Here is a 13790-nt window from a genome sequence, read left to right on the forward strand (position 1 = left end):
TGATAAATAGGTCTTTATTACTAATGTGTTTGTATGTGCTTGATGGGTCATAGTCCTACGATTAAGTCAGTCTTTTAGTGACCCTGTGTACCTAAGCTATAAATTTTGAAGTGCCTGTCAGTTTTTCCCCACCGTAGGTGGGATGGGGGGCTGAAGTTGGGTATCGCTTCCCCTAGGTTAGTTAGATCCAGATAAAACACCAACAGGTTAGGCTCTAGTAAACTAGTTTATCTTGAGGACAGGCCTTTTAAGAAAGAACAGAATGCCAGTCGCGGTGGCTCACACCTGTAATCCCAGCAGTTTGGGAGGCCGAGGCGGGCGGATCACGAGGTCAGAAGCTCAAGACCAGCCTGACCAACATTGCGAAACCCCGTCTCTACTAAAAATACAAAAATTAGCCAGATGTGGTGGCACGTGCCTGTAGTCCCAGCTACTCAGGAGGCTGAGGGAGGAGAATCGCTTGAACCCAAGAGGCGGAGGTAGCAATGAGCTGAGATTGTGCCACTGCACTCCAGCTTGGGCGACAGAGCAAAACTCTGTCTCAAAGTAAAAAAAAAAAGAACAGAATGCTCTGGTATATTTTTTTAAATGATTACTTCCCACTCTTTCTGCTGGAAGCCAGAAGGGATTTTTCTGCTATGCACTGAAAGAACTTGGTAGAGGTCCCAGAGGAAAAAGTCACAAGAGAGCAGTGGGGGTGGGGGCTATGACTGAGTCATGTTGGAGTTTTTAACTCATAGACTTGTCCATACAGAACCATAAACGATTTGTCAATTACAGGGCAGCTTTCCTGCCCTGGAATGGTTCCCACAAAGCTTTCTGCTTGTGAGTTTCCTCCCCAGTAAGTTGTGGTTCTCTGTGTCCACCTGTCTGTTTCTCTGGGGGCAACAGTTTGCCCTGTGACCTCACTTCCCTGACAGACCTGAGAAGAGTTGTTTATTTTTCAGTTTGTCCAGCTTTTGACGTACTAGGATGGAGTGGCATCTTTGAAGTCCTTACATGTTAGATCAGGATTTCAATGGCATTTTAATCTGCTGGATTATTCAGTCCTGAAATCACCCTCTCTGAACTGCTTTTTATATGGGCTAATTTCTTTATTTTTTGAAGTCAGTTCGAGTTGAGGTTTTGGTAACTTGAAACTGAAAGCATTCCAATAAAGTACAGTTGACCATAAAAATGAGACAAAAACCCTCACAATTACGTGAGGAAGCTCTAATTAGTATCAAATACAGAACAGAAGACCAAGTACTCATGGCTGACTAACTCGGGCGCAGTGGCTCATGCCTATAATCCCAGCACTTTTGGAGGCCTAGGCGGGCAGATCACGAGGTCAGGAAATCGAGATCATCCTGGCTAACACGGTGAAACCCCTTCTCTACTAAAAATCCAAAAAAATTAGCTGGGCATGGTGGCGGGCGCAGTTATCCACCCGCCATGGCCTCCAGAATTAACATTTTAATGAAAGAGATCTAGTCTTGAAAAGTATCCTTGGAGTCTGGGGTAAGAGAGTAAACTTTTTTTCCTGTATCTCTGCCAAAATGTATCCCAAGTTACCTGTCTCAGAAATGTTGAAGCAGCTATAAAATTATCAAGATGAACTGAGAGCTTTATAAATTTATATGTCCTCTTCAGTCAGATAACCATATTCACCTGGAAGTTACAGAAACAACAGGTTTCTATGTCTCAAGGTGACCTATAAATGTGACACAGAAAACCAGCACTATAGGTGTGCTAGTATAGATCACATGAATCTGCTGAGTTTTAAGCCGGAATAGCTGTTAGTGCTGTGCCTTTCACCCATTGGACATATATTTTATTTTAAAATGCATATTGTATTCAGAAAGCTACCTCTCCGTTTTAATTTAAACCTTAGTTATTTAAAAGCCAAATTTATTCTAGATTTTTATAAACAACAAGAAATAGTTTTAGTAAGGGAAGACGGCTGCCATGTTTTTGCTGAGGTTCCAAGAAGTGCCTCCTGAGAACCTGGGGATGAGGGAAGTAGGGTCGCCCTCTGCCGGGTACACATGGAACAAGGAATGGAAGTGATTGGTGATCCTTTTCAGGGAATAAACCAAGAGATTGTTTTCAAATGTTTGACTAAGTCGTTATCCCCAAACTCCTGTTAAGGTGATGAGAATAGAGACTGAGGCTCAAAGTGGAAGACAGCAATGTAGACATAATTTACCAACTAAAAATTTAATCTTTTGGAATGAGACTAAAGGGACATAATAAGGTCAATCCACTGGGAGCCAGAAGAGAGATGCCCAGAGAGCTGGAGGTTGGCAGGACCTTTCTAACCACCATCCCTGAGCACACCATCCCATGTGTGTGTCCTGGGCCCTGGGGTTTTTGTATTCCTGTTGTTGGGCATGATATTAACTCCCTTTGTTGTCATTCCATCTTCATCAAACATGTCAGTGCCAGCATTTGAGGTCTACTTGACAGATACATCTTTCATTATAAACTCATAATATGAAATTCTGGTTTATATATCCATCTCTAATGAGTTTGGTTAATGTGAATCTACCCCATAAGACAAAATCAGTCAGGCTATGCCCAAATCTGTCTTTTGAGCTAGCAGGTTGGGAGACAGACCAAAGTAAATGTTGCTTCCAAGACTCTTGGCAGTTAAAGTGCTGGTCCTCTCAGTCAGTACTCATTTCTGCAACACAGCTTAATATGAACTGCAGCAGAAGACAATGGAAAATGCAGTTCAACATTTCACTCGCTTTTGGCTCTGAATGCATTTTATACAACATTTCCTCATTTGAGGGCAACACTATGTATGTATGTACATTACAAAGATACATACAATGCAACAATTAAATAGATTTTAGATGTCACAGTAAATAGAAATTTAGGGTATGATAGTCAAGTAACATACTTCATCAGTGCCTGTGCAATTTCCAAAGGACAGCCATACATTTGTCTCTGATCTTAGCAGCCAGATACAGGAGAACAATTAATTCCAAATTTAATGGGTTCCAAAAGATAAAAGTTAGCTTGTTGTCTAAGACAAGCCAACTCTACCCAATAGAGCTGAGAGAGTATTTTCCTCAGGTTCCCATAAGGAAGACACTTTGAGCTTATAGAAAATATTCTCAACAGCTGGGTGTGGAGGCAGGAGAATCATTGGAACCCAGGAGGTGGAGGTTGCAGTGAGCCAAGATCGTGCCACTGCACTCTGGCCTGGGCAACAGAGTGAGACTGTCTCAAAAAAAGAAAAAAAAAAAGTGTTCTCCACAGCACCCCTATGATAAATAAGGAACACATTTCAAATAGTGCTTTCTTTCTTGTAATGTCTCTTTGTGCAGACTAATGGCATACTCTGCAGTCCAGTAAACAGCAATTCTATGAGGCATCAAGACTCCCCAATCCACATGAAATAAAATGAGAAATGTCATCGTGCAGGACTTCAGGGCCTACTCCCGTGGGAGAGAAGCTGTCAGAGTGGGACACCAGGCCCTGCCTCTCAGGGGCGCCCTGAGGGACAGAAGTCAGGAGCAGAGTGCAGGGGCCGCTGAGCTGGAGAACAAGAGAGGAACACTGTGTGCAGGAGTCACAACGAGGGGCCCAATGAGAGAGACGCTGGAGTAACTGCTGTGCAAACTTTGGGGAGCAGATGGGCCAAGGACTATTTTAGGAAGTTAAGATGTTTGTTGTGTAAACAACAGCCTGGCCATACCCTTCAAGACAACCAGGCAACTTGGCATGGTGGTTTGGAGCAGTGGCTTCAGAGTTATAGACTTGCACACCTCATAAAATTACTAGGAAAAAATTGTGTGCCTCCTTTCTCATTTTAACAAATGTGACAAAAAATTGTTTTATCGCAAGTTCAAATAATTATGAAGTATATAATTTCTGGGGTACTGTAAACACTGACATTTTAAAACAAAACTGTCTCATCAGTCTTTTTACATGTATAGTAGAATATTAACACAATAGCAATTTGAAACCCTCCATTATCCACTTACAAATTACCATAGGCCCATCTCTACTAAAAATATAAAAATTAGCCAAGGGTAGTGGCGGGCGCCTGTAATCCCAGCTATTCAGGAGGCTGAGGCAAAAGAATCACTTGAGCCCGGGAGGTGGAGGTTGCAGTGAGCCGGAGATCATGCCATTGCACTACAGCCTGGGCGGCAGAGTGAGACTCTGTCTCATAAATAAATATAAATAATAAAATAAAATACCATAAACAAGCTCTTCATTAAGGGTCAGAAATTGTACCTTGTGCATTTTACCTACTGAAATTTAACTTCCATTCCAACTCTCCCACATAACTTTACAAATTTTATATATTTTTTATGCATGAAAGTCTTATTTTGATCATCCAGTTAACCAACAGAATGTGACACTGGCGATGAGATATTACTGCTGAGATTTGGTTGCATAAAGACTCTGGCTTCTGTCTTGCCAGTGTTGTTCCACTCCCACACTTGCTGGCTTGCCCTAGCCAGCTGACGTGTTGTGGACTGCCCCATGGAGAGGTGCGTGTGGCCAAGAACTGAGGGAGGTTTCCAGCCAACAGTGAGGAGCTCAGGCCTTCAGTCCAATTGCCTGGGAATAACTGAGTCCTGCCAACAACCCCATGAGCTTAGAACTACATTCTCTCTCAGGCTGGGTGCGGTGGCTCACGCCTGTAATGCCAGCACTTTGGGAGGCCGAGGCTGGTGGATCACGTGAGGTCAGGAGTTTGAGACCAACCTGGCCAACATGATGAAAACCCGTCTCTACTAAAAATACAAAAATTAGCTGGGTATGGTGGCACACACCTGTAATCCCAGCTACTCAGGAGGCTGAGATGGGGAATCACTCATTGAGATGGGGAATCAAGCCCAGGAGGCAGAGGTTGCACTGAGCTGAGACTGTGCCACCACACTCCAGCCTGGGCAATACAGTGAGACTCAGTCTCAAAAAAAAAAAAAAAAAAAAAAGTACATTCTCTCTTAGTTGAGCCTTCAGCTGACACCTTGACTGCACACCTTGAGGTCACATTCAGATTCTAGACTCACAGAAACTTCTCATTAACTGTGTGATAATGTCTGATGAGTGGTTTATCAATTATATTGATCTCAAAGTACGAGACTTTGATTTCATTGATTGTCTCTATTATTTTTCTGTTTTCTATTGTACTGACTTTCACTCTGATCTTCATTATTTCCTTCCCTCGTCTTACCTTGGGTTTAATTTGCTCTTCTTTTTCTATTCCTCCCCCCCTCCCTTCCTTCCTTCCTTCTTTCCTTCCTTCCTTTATTTTTCCTTCCTTCTTTTCTTTTCTTTTCGACAGAGTCTTTCTCTGCTGCCCAGGCTGGAGTGCAGTGGTGGGATCTTGGCTCACTGCAACTTCTACCTTCTGGGTTCAAGCGATTCTCATGCCTCAGCCTCCTGAGTAGCTGGGACTACAGGGCGACATCATGCCTGGCTAACTTTTGTATTTTTAGTAGAGACGGGATTTCACCATGTTGGCCAGGCTGGTCTCCAACTCCTGACCTCAAGTGATCCACCTGCCTCGGCCTCCCAAAGTGCTGGGATTACAGGCATGAGCAGCTGTGCCTAGCCATGCTCTTCTTTTTCTGGTTTTTAAAGGTGGAAGTTGAAGTAAGTGATTTGAGACCTTTCTTCTTTTCTGTTATAGGCACCCAGCATTGTAAATTTTGCTCTAAGTACTGTTTTAGTTGGATCCTGCAATGGAAAATTATAAGCTGTCTAGAAACAATGAAAAGTTAGACATTACATGCCAAAATCTATGGGACACAGGGAACGTTTAATGTACAATACAATAAATATTATAAACCTAAACATCTTAGTAATTAAAGATGCTTAAAAATAAGATACGTGCCCATCTTTAGGAACAGACAATACAAAAATATAGGTTAATAGGAATGAGAAAGAAGACATAATAAAAATCTAGGGAGGATTATAAACTAATTGTACAAACTGGCCAGGCATGGTGGTTTATGCCTGTAATCCCAGCACTTTGGGAGGCCAGGGCAGGTGCATTGCTTGAGCTCAGAAGTTTGAGGCCAGCCTAGGCAACATGGTGAAACTCTATTTCTAGAAAAAATAGAAAAATTAGTCGGGCATGGTGGTGCACACCTGTAGTCCCAGCTACTTGGGAGGCCGAGTTGGCAGGATCACTTGTGCCACGGAGGTCGAGGCTGTAGTGAGCTGTGATCGTGCCACTGCAAGTCAAGGCTGCAGCGAACCGTGATTACCCCACTGCACTCCAACCTGGGTGACAAGTGAGACTGTGTCTCAAATAAAATAAAGTAAAATAAAATAAAATAATTGTACAATAGTACATGTTACTCCATAGCAATATATTTGAAAATCCAAAAGAAATAGATTATTTCCTAGCACAGTATGAATTATGAAAGTTATCTGAAGAAGTTGAAAACATGAATAGATCAATTTCAACAGAAGAGACTGAAATTGTGATTAAAATTCTGCCATTGAAAAGTCACCAGGAACAGTTATGGAATGTAAAATTCTGTTATGTATGTAAAATTCAGTTATAGAATAGTAAGTCCATGACTGAATTTTACATAGGCTTTAAAGAACAGATAATTCATATGGTATTTAAACAATTCCGGGAAAATAGAACGGGGTTCAAAGCTCTCCCAGTTCATTTTATGCTGCCCTAGAACTTCAAGTCAAAACCTGACAAAAATATTTTTAAATGCATACATCCTAAATTTAAAAATAGCAAATAAATGGGTATGCATAGGAAAAAAAGGAAAAATAAAATTTAAAAACATAGCAAATAAAATTCAGGAATGTATCAGGAAAAATCAGATACTCTCTACATAATCCATTACATTCAGCATGAATTGGGGTTACATACAAATTCCCCATTAAGAGACATCTCCACAGCACACTGCAAGATGGAATTGTTAAAATACTAATCTGATTATTGAGGATTGTCATTCATTTGTTTTTTGTTTGTTTTTGAGATGGAGTCTCACTCTCTCACCCAGGCTGGAGTGCAGTGGCAGGATCTCAGCTTACTGTAATCTCTGCCTCCCAGGTTCAAGCAATTCTCCCTGCCTCAGCCTCCCGAGTAGCTGGGATTACAGGCGCCCACCACCACGCCTGGCTAATTTTTATATTTTTTGTAGAGACGGGGTTTCACCATGTTGGCCAGGCTGGTCTTGAACACCTGACCTCAAATGATCTGCCCACCTCGGCCTAGTGCTGGGATTCCAGGCATGAGCCACCACGCCCAGTCTTTGTTTTATAGTTTTATCACTCTAGAAACTGGAAACCCAAAATGATTTTTACTGTTACTAGTTGTCTGGTTCTACTTTTGTGTGAAGTATCAAAAATATTTGTCCCAAGATTAGAGAACGGACAAATGGTTTGACTCTTCAACTTCATTTGCAACATGTGCATTCACTGTGCAAAGACAGGCCTCCTCCACACTCTGCTTCTGAGCTGTTTGGGGACCACTCATGCTTCCATGTGAATTGAATCATCAGGGGACCAAACCCTGGTTATTCACTTAATGAACACTGGTGTTTCCTTATCATCTGCTTTTCTTTCTTGGGCTTTTTGCTCCCGATTTCCTTTCTACAAACATAGTGTTTTTATGACCATATGAAATGAAACTGCACTTTTAATCTAATAAGTTGCTTGATTTTAAAAATTGGCTGCTTATGTAAGCATTCCCTTCCCCAAATATATGGCCCTCCAGTTTCCATGCCCTCTCAGACCTGGCACCAGGCACTCTTTTCAGATTCCCTTGCTAAAAAGCTAATAAACTTTGACGTGTGCTCAACATCAGTTTGTCTAAGAAAGTTTGTTTGTAACAAAAGATGTGCTAAAGTGGGCCAAAATAATTAGACCACAGCTTGCTTCACTGTGACCCGTGATCCAAGGCCTTTATGTCATAAATTTTGCCCACTGTCTTAGTTCATTCAGACTGCTACAACAAAATACCATAAACTGGGTACCTTATAAAAAACACAAATTTATTTCTCATAGTCCTGGTCCCAAATCTCAGCTTGAGACTACAAATGACGATTTTTTTGTCTTTCAGGTTTAAATTATTTTTAAAAAATTGTATTAAAGTTTGTAGGCACATAATTTAAATAAAACACTTCTCCAGACTTTTAATGGAAAAAAGGCAATCTTTGAGTACCACTGCCTACTCCCCGCTTCTCCCATTCTGCCCTCTCCAGACACAATCCCTTTAAAATATTTTAACTGCTTTTTTAAGTATTAATATTTACCTTCAGCTGGGTGCACTGGCTCACACCTGTAATTCCAGCACTTTGGGAGGCCAAGGCGGGTGGATCACAAGGTCAGGAGTTTGAGTCCATCCTGACCAATGTGGTGAAACCCTGCCTCTACTAAAAAAAAAAAAAAAAAAAAAAAAAAAAAAAATTAGCCAGGTGTGGTGGCACATGCCTGTAATCCCAGCTACTCAGGAGGCTGAGGCAGGAGAATTGCTTGAACCCAGGAGGTGGAGGTTGCAGAGAGCTGAGATCATGCCACTGCACTCCAGCCTGGGTGACAGAGTGAGACTCTGTCTCAAAAAAAAAAAAATAAATAAGAAAAGAATTACCTTCATATCACTAAATAACATGCTTCTATTACTATTTCTTGATTTTTTTGGTTCCTTGTATTTTCTATTGACTCCCCACTAATGGAAGATAACATTTGTCTCTCTTTCAATAACTTCTTTTCTCCTGGTGTGTTATCTCTCACATACTCAACCCATTCCCTTCTTTCCATCTTCCAAACATAATAATTTTGGTTAGATGTATATTAGGTGTTTTTATTATTATACTCTGTTATTATTACCGTGTATGATTACAGCAGGGTCATGTAGTATACTATGATTTCCTTCCCTGCAAATAATTTATTTGTGGCTGGGGGGAGGGGGAGAGTAAATAAGTTTGTTTTTTGTTTGTTTACTTGATTAGTTATATATGTACCCCAAACTCTCAATTGTTTTACCCTATCTCAAGAGGTACTGTTTCTTAAATGATGCTATCAATTTCATCTTCTTTTTATAAAAAAAAAACAGAGGTTGGCTCTGTTGCCAGGCTGGAGTGCAGTGACACGATCTTGGCTCACTGCAACCTCCATCCCCTGGGCTCAAACGATTCTTGTGCCTCAGCCTCCCAAGTAGCTGGGATTGCAGGCGTGTGTCACCATGCCCGGCTAATTTTTGTATTTTTAGTAGAGACGAGTTTTTGCCATGTTGGCCAGGCTGGTCTTGAACTACTGGCCTTGTGATCTGCCTGCCTCAGCCTCCCAAAGTGGTGGGATTACAGGTGTGGGCCACCATGCCCAGCCCCAATTTCACCATCTTTAACATGTGCCTCCTAAAGCCTTTTGACCTGCTCCAGTATGGTTGAGTGTGGTCCTCTGCACTCAGCTGGGATAACTGATACCAAAATACTTTCCTGTCCTTGTACTACACATTACTGGAATCAGGAAAAAAGAACTTAGTACTTACTCCAGGAAACACTTGCTCTGGGAGTGAACCAACTAAAATAGTTTATTTCTCAAGACTTACAACTTGCTTGCCAAAGCTGTTCAAGAAACTTGCCTCACTGTTCCCAATGACCCAGAGCCATCATGTTGAGAGGTGACAGCGTGCAGGCAGTCCTCACAGCCCTCGCTCGCTCTTGGCGCCTCCTCTGCCTGGGCTCCCACTTTGGAGGCACTTGAGGAGCCCTTCGGCCACCGCTGCACTGTAGGAGCCCCTTTCTGGGCTGGCCAAGGCCAGAGCCGGCTCCCTCAGCTTGCAGGGAGGTGTGGAGGGAGAGGTGTGAGCAGGAACCGGGGAGGCGTGCTGCGCTTGCGGGCCAGCTGGAGTTCCGGGTAGGCGTGTGCTTGGCGGGACCCGCACTCGGAGCAACCGGCTAGCCCTGCCGGCCCGGGCAGTGAGGGGCTTAGCACCCGGGCCAGCGGCTGCGGAGGATGTACTGGGTCCCCCAGCAGTGCCAGCCCACCGGCGCTGCACACGATTTCTCGCCGGGCCTTAGCTGGCTTCCCACGGGGCAGGGCTCAGGACCTGCTGCCCACCATGCCTGAGCCTCCCACCCCCTCCGTGGGCTCCTGTGTGCCCGAGCCTCCCCCATGAGCGCCGCCCCCTGCTCCACGGTGCCCAGTCCCATCGACCACCCAAGGGCTGAGGAGTGCGGGCGCACGGCGTGGGACTGGCAGGCAGCTCCACCTGCAGCCCCCATGCAGGATTCAGTGGGTGAAGCCAGCTGGGGTTTGTGAATGCACCAATAGACACTCTGTATCTGGCTACTCTGGTGGGGCCTTGGAGATCCTTTATGTCTAGCTCAGGGATTGTAAATACACCAATCGACACTCTGTATCTAGCTCAAGGTTTGTAAACACACCAATCAGCACCCTGTGTCTAGCTCAGGGTTTCTGAATGCACCAATCGACACTCTGTATCTAGCTACTCTGGTGGGGACTTGGAGAACCTTTGTGTTGACACTCTGTATCTAGCTAATCTAGTGGGGAGGTGGAGAACCTTTGTGTCTAGCTCTGGGATTGTAAACGCACCAATCAGTGCCTGTCAAAACAGACCACTCGGCTCTACCAATCAGCAGGATGTGGGTGGGGCCAGATAACAGAATAAAAGCAGGCTGCCGGAGCCAGCAGTGGCAACCTGCTGGGGTCCCCTTCCACACTGTGGAAGCTTTGTTCTTTCCCTCTTTGCAATAAATCTTGCTACTGCTCACTGTTTGGGTCCACACTACTTTTATGAGCTGTAACACTCACTGCGAAGGTCTGCAGCTTCACTCCTGAAGCCAGCGAGACCATGAGCCCAGGGGGAGGAACGAACAACTCCAGACGCGCGGCCTTAAGAGCTGTAACATTCACCGCAAAGGTCTGCAGCTTCACTCCTGAGCCAGCAAGACCAAGAACCCACCAGAAGGAAGAAACTGAACACATCTGAACATTGGAAGGAATAAACTCCAGACGCGCCACCTTAAGAGCTGTAACACTCACCGCGAGGGTCCGCGGCTTCATTCTTGAAGTCAGTGAGACCAAGAACCCACCAATTCTGGACACAATGTCATAAATTTTACCCACTGCATTGGCCCATTTAGGCTGCCCAAACAAAATACCATAAACTGGGTACCTTATACAAAAACAAATTTCTCAGTTCTGGAGGCTGGGCCGATTTGGTGTCTGGTGAAGGTTAGCTTCCTTCTAGCTGGTGCTTTCTCCTTGGATAGTAGCTTCTCCTTGCATCCTCATATGGTGGAAGGGGCAAGGCAGCTCTCTGAGGCCTCTTTTATAGGAAAACTGATCTCATTCATGAAGACTCCATCAATCTTCCTGGGCTCAAGCTATTCTTCTAGTCCAGCCTCCTGAGTAGCTGGAACAACAGGTATGCACCATCAGGCAGAGCTAATTTTTTTTAAATTTAAATTTCTTGTAGAGACTGGATCTTGCTGTATTTCCCAGGCTGTTCATAAATTCTTGTGCTCAAGTGATCCTCTCACCTCAGCCTCCCAGATTGCTGGGATTATAGGCTGGGTGTGGTGGGCCACCTCAGCCTGGGGTCTCTTTAATTAAGGTTATAATGCTAACTGTCAGGCCTCTGAGCCCAAGCCAAGCCATCGCATCCCCTGTGACTTGCACGTATATGCCCAGATGGCCTGAAGTAACCGAAGAATCACAAAAGAAGTGAATATGCCCTGCCCCACCTTAACTGATGACATTCCACCACAAAAGAAGTGTAAATGGCTGGTCCTTGCCTTAACTGATGACATTACCTTGTGAAAGTCCTTTTCCTGGCTCATCCTGGCTCAAAAAACACCCCCACTGAGCACCTTGCAACCCCCACTCCTGCCCGCCAGAGAACAAACCCCCTTTGAGTGTAATTTTCCTTTACCTACCCAAATCCTATAAAACGGCCCCACCCTTATCTCCCTTCGCTGACTCTCTTTTCGGACTCAGCCCACCTGCACCCAGGTGAAATAAACAGCTATGTTGCTCACACAAAGCCTGTTTGGTGGTCTCTTCACACAGACGCGCATGAAATTTGGTGCTGTGACTCGGAACAGGGGACCTCCCTTGGGAGATCAATCCCCCATCCTCCTGCTCTTTGCTCCGTGAGAAAGATCCATCTACGACCTCAGGTCCTCAGACCGACCAGCCCAAGGAACATCTCACCAATTTTAAATCAGGTAAGCGGCCTCTTCTTACTCCCTTCTCCAACCTCTCTCACTGTCCCTCAACCACTTTCTCCTTTCCACTCTTCAATCTCTCCCTTCTTTTAATTTCAATTCCTTTCATTTTCTGGGAGAGACAAAGGATACACGTTTTATCCGTGGACCCAAAACTCCGGCGCCGGTCACGGATTGGGAAGGCAGCCTTCCCTTGGTGTTTAATCATTGCAGGGATGCCTCTCTGATCATTCAGCCATGTTTCAAGGGTGTCAGACCACGCAGGGACGCCTGCCTTGGTCCTTCACCCTTAGCGGCAAGTCCCGCTTTTCTGGGGAAGGGGCAAGTACCTCAACCCCTTCTCTCCTTTTCTCTACCCCTTCTCTGCTTTTCTGGGAGAGGGGCAAGTACCCCTCAACCTCTGAAAGGAGCCGGGCACATTCCTCAGCCCCGGGCTCAAAACAAACAAGCCCAGTACAAACACATCCCATCTTCCCATCTCACCACATATCGCCATATATCTCTCAAACTTCCTGAGCCCAGTACAAACACCACCAGGAAAGTCTCCGATAAGGGGACAGCCATTCAAAGTTTTACTGAAAAAGCAGGAACCAAAAGAATTCCTTTGTTCCCCTGTAACTCTCAGGCTATAAAAAGCAAACACTCGCATTGTTCAGGGCCCTCTTGTATGCTGTGGAATGGAGGGACCAGGTTCGAACTTGTAGTAAAGATCCTTGCCGCTTGGCTTTGACTCTGGACTCTGGTGGTCTTCTTTGGGGAACAAATGTTCTGGGCATAACACCTCTTCTCTCCTTGTCTCTGCCCCTTCTCTGCTTTCCTGGGGCAGGGGCAAGTACCCCTCAACCCCTTCTCCTTCACCCTTAGCGGCAAGTCCTGCTTTCCTGGGGCAGGGGCAAGTACCCCTCAACCCCTTCTCCTTCGCCCTTAGCGGCAAGTCCCGCTTTCCTAGGGGGCAAGAACCCCCCAATTGCTTATTTCCACGCCCCAACCTCTTATCTCTGCACCCCAACCTCTTATCTCTGCGCCCCAATCACTTATTTCCGTGCCCCAACCCTTTCTCTGCTTTTCTGGAGGGCAAGAAACCCCCACCCCTTCTCCGTGTCTCTACTCTTTTCTCTGGGCTTGCCTCCTTCACAATGGGCAAGCTTCCACCTTCCATTCCTCCTTCTTCTCCCTTAGCCTGTATTCTTAAGAACTTAAAACCTCTTAAATTCTCACCTGACCTAAAACCTAAATGCCTTATTTTCTTCTGCAATGCCGCTTGACCCCAATACAAACTTGACAGTAGTTCCAAATAGCCAGAAAATGGCACTTTGAATGTTTCCATCCTGCAATATCTAAATAATTCTTGTCGTAAAATAGGCAAACGGTCTGAGGTGCCTGACGTCCGGGCATTCTTTTACACATCAGTCCCTTCCTAGTCTCTGTGCCCAGTGCAACTCATCCCAAATCTTCCTTCTTTCCCTCCCGCCTGTCCCCTCAGTCCCAACCCCAAGCGTCGCTGAGTCTTTCTAATCTTCCTTTTCTACAGACCCATCTGACCTCTCCCCTCCTTGCCAGGCCGAGCTAGGTCCCAATTCTTCCTCAGCCTCCGCTCCTCCACCCTATAATCTT

The sequence above is a fragment of the Gorilla gorilla genome, chromosome 12, assembly GCF_029281585.2.
Source record: "Gorilla gorilla gorilla isolate KB3781 chromosome 12, NHGRI_mGorGor1-v2.1_pri, whole genome shotgun sequence".
NCBI lineage: Eukaryota > Metazoa > Chordata > Mammalia > Primates > Hominidae > Gorilla > Gorilla gorilla.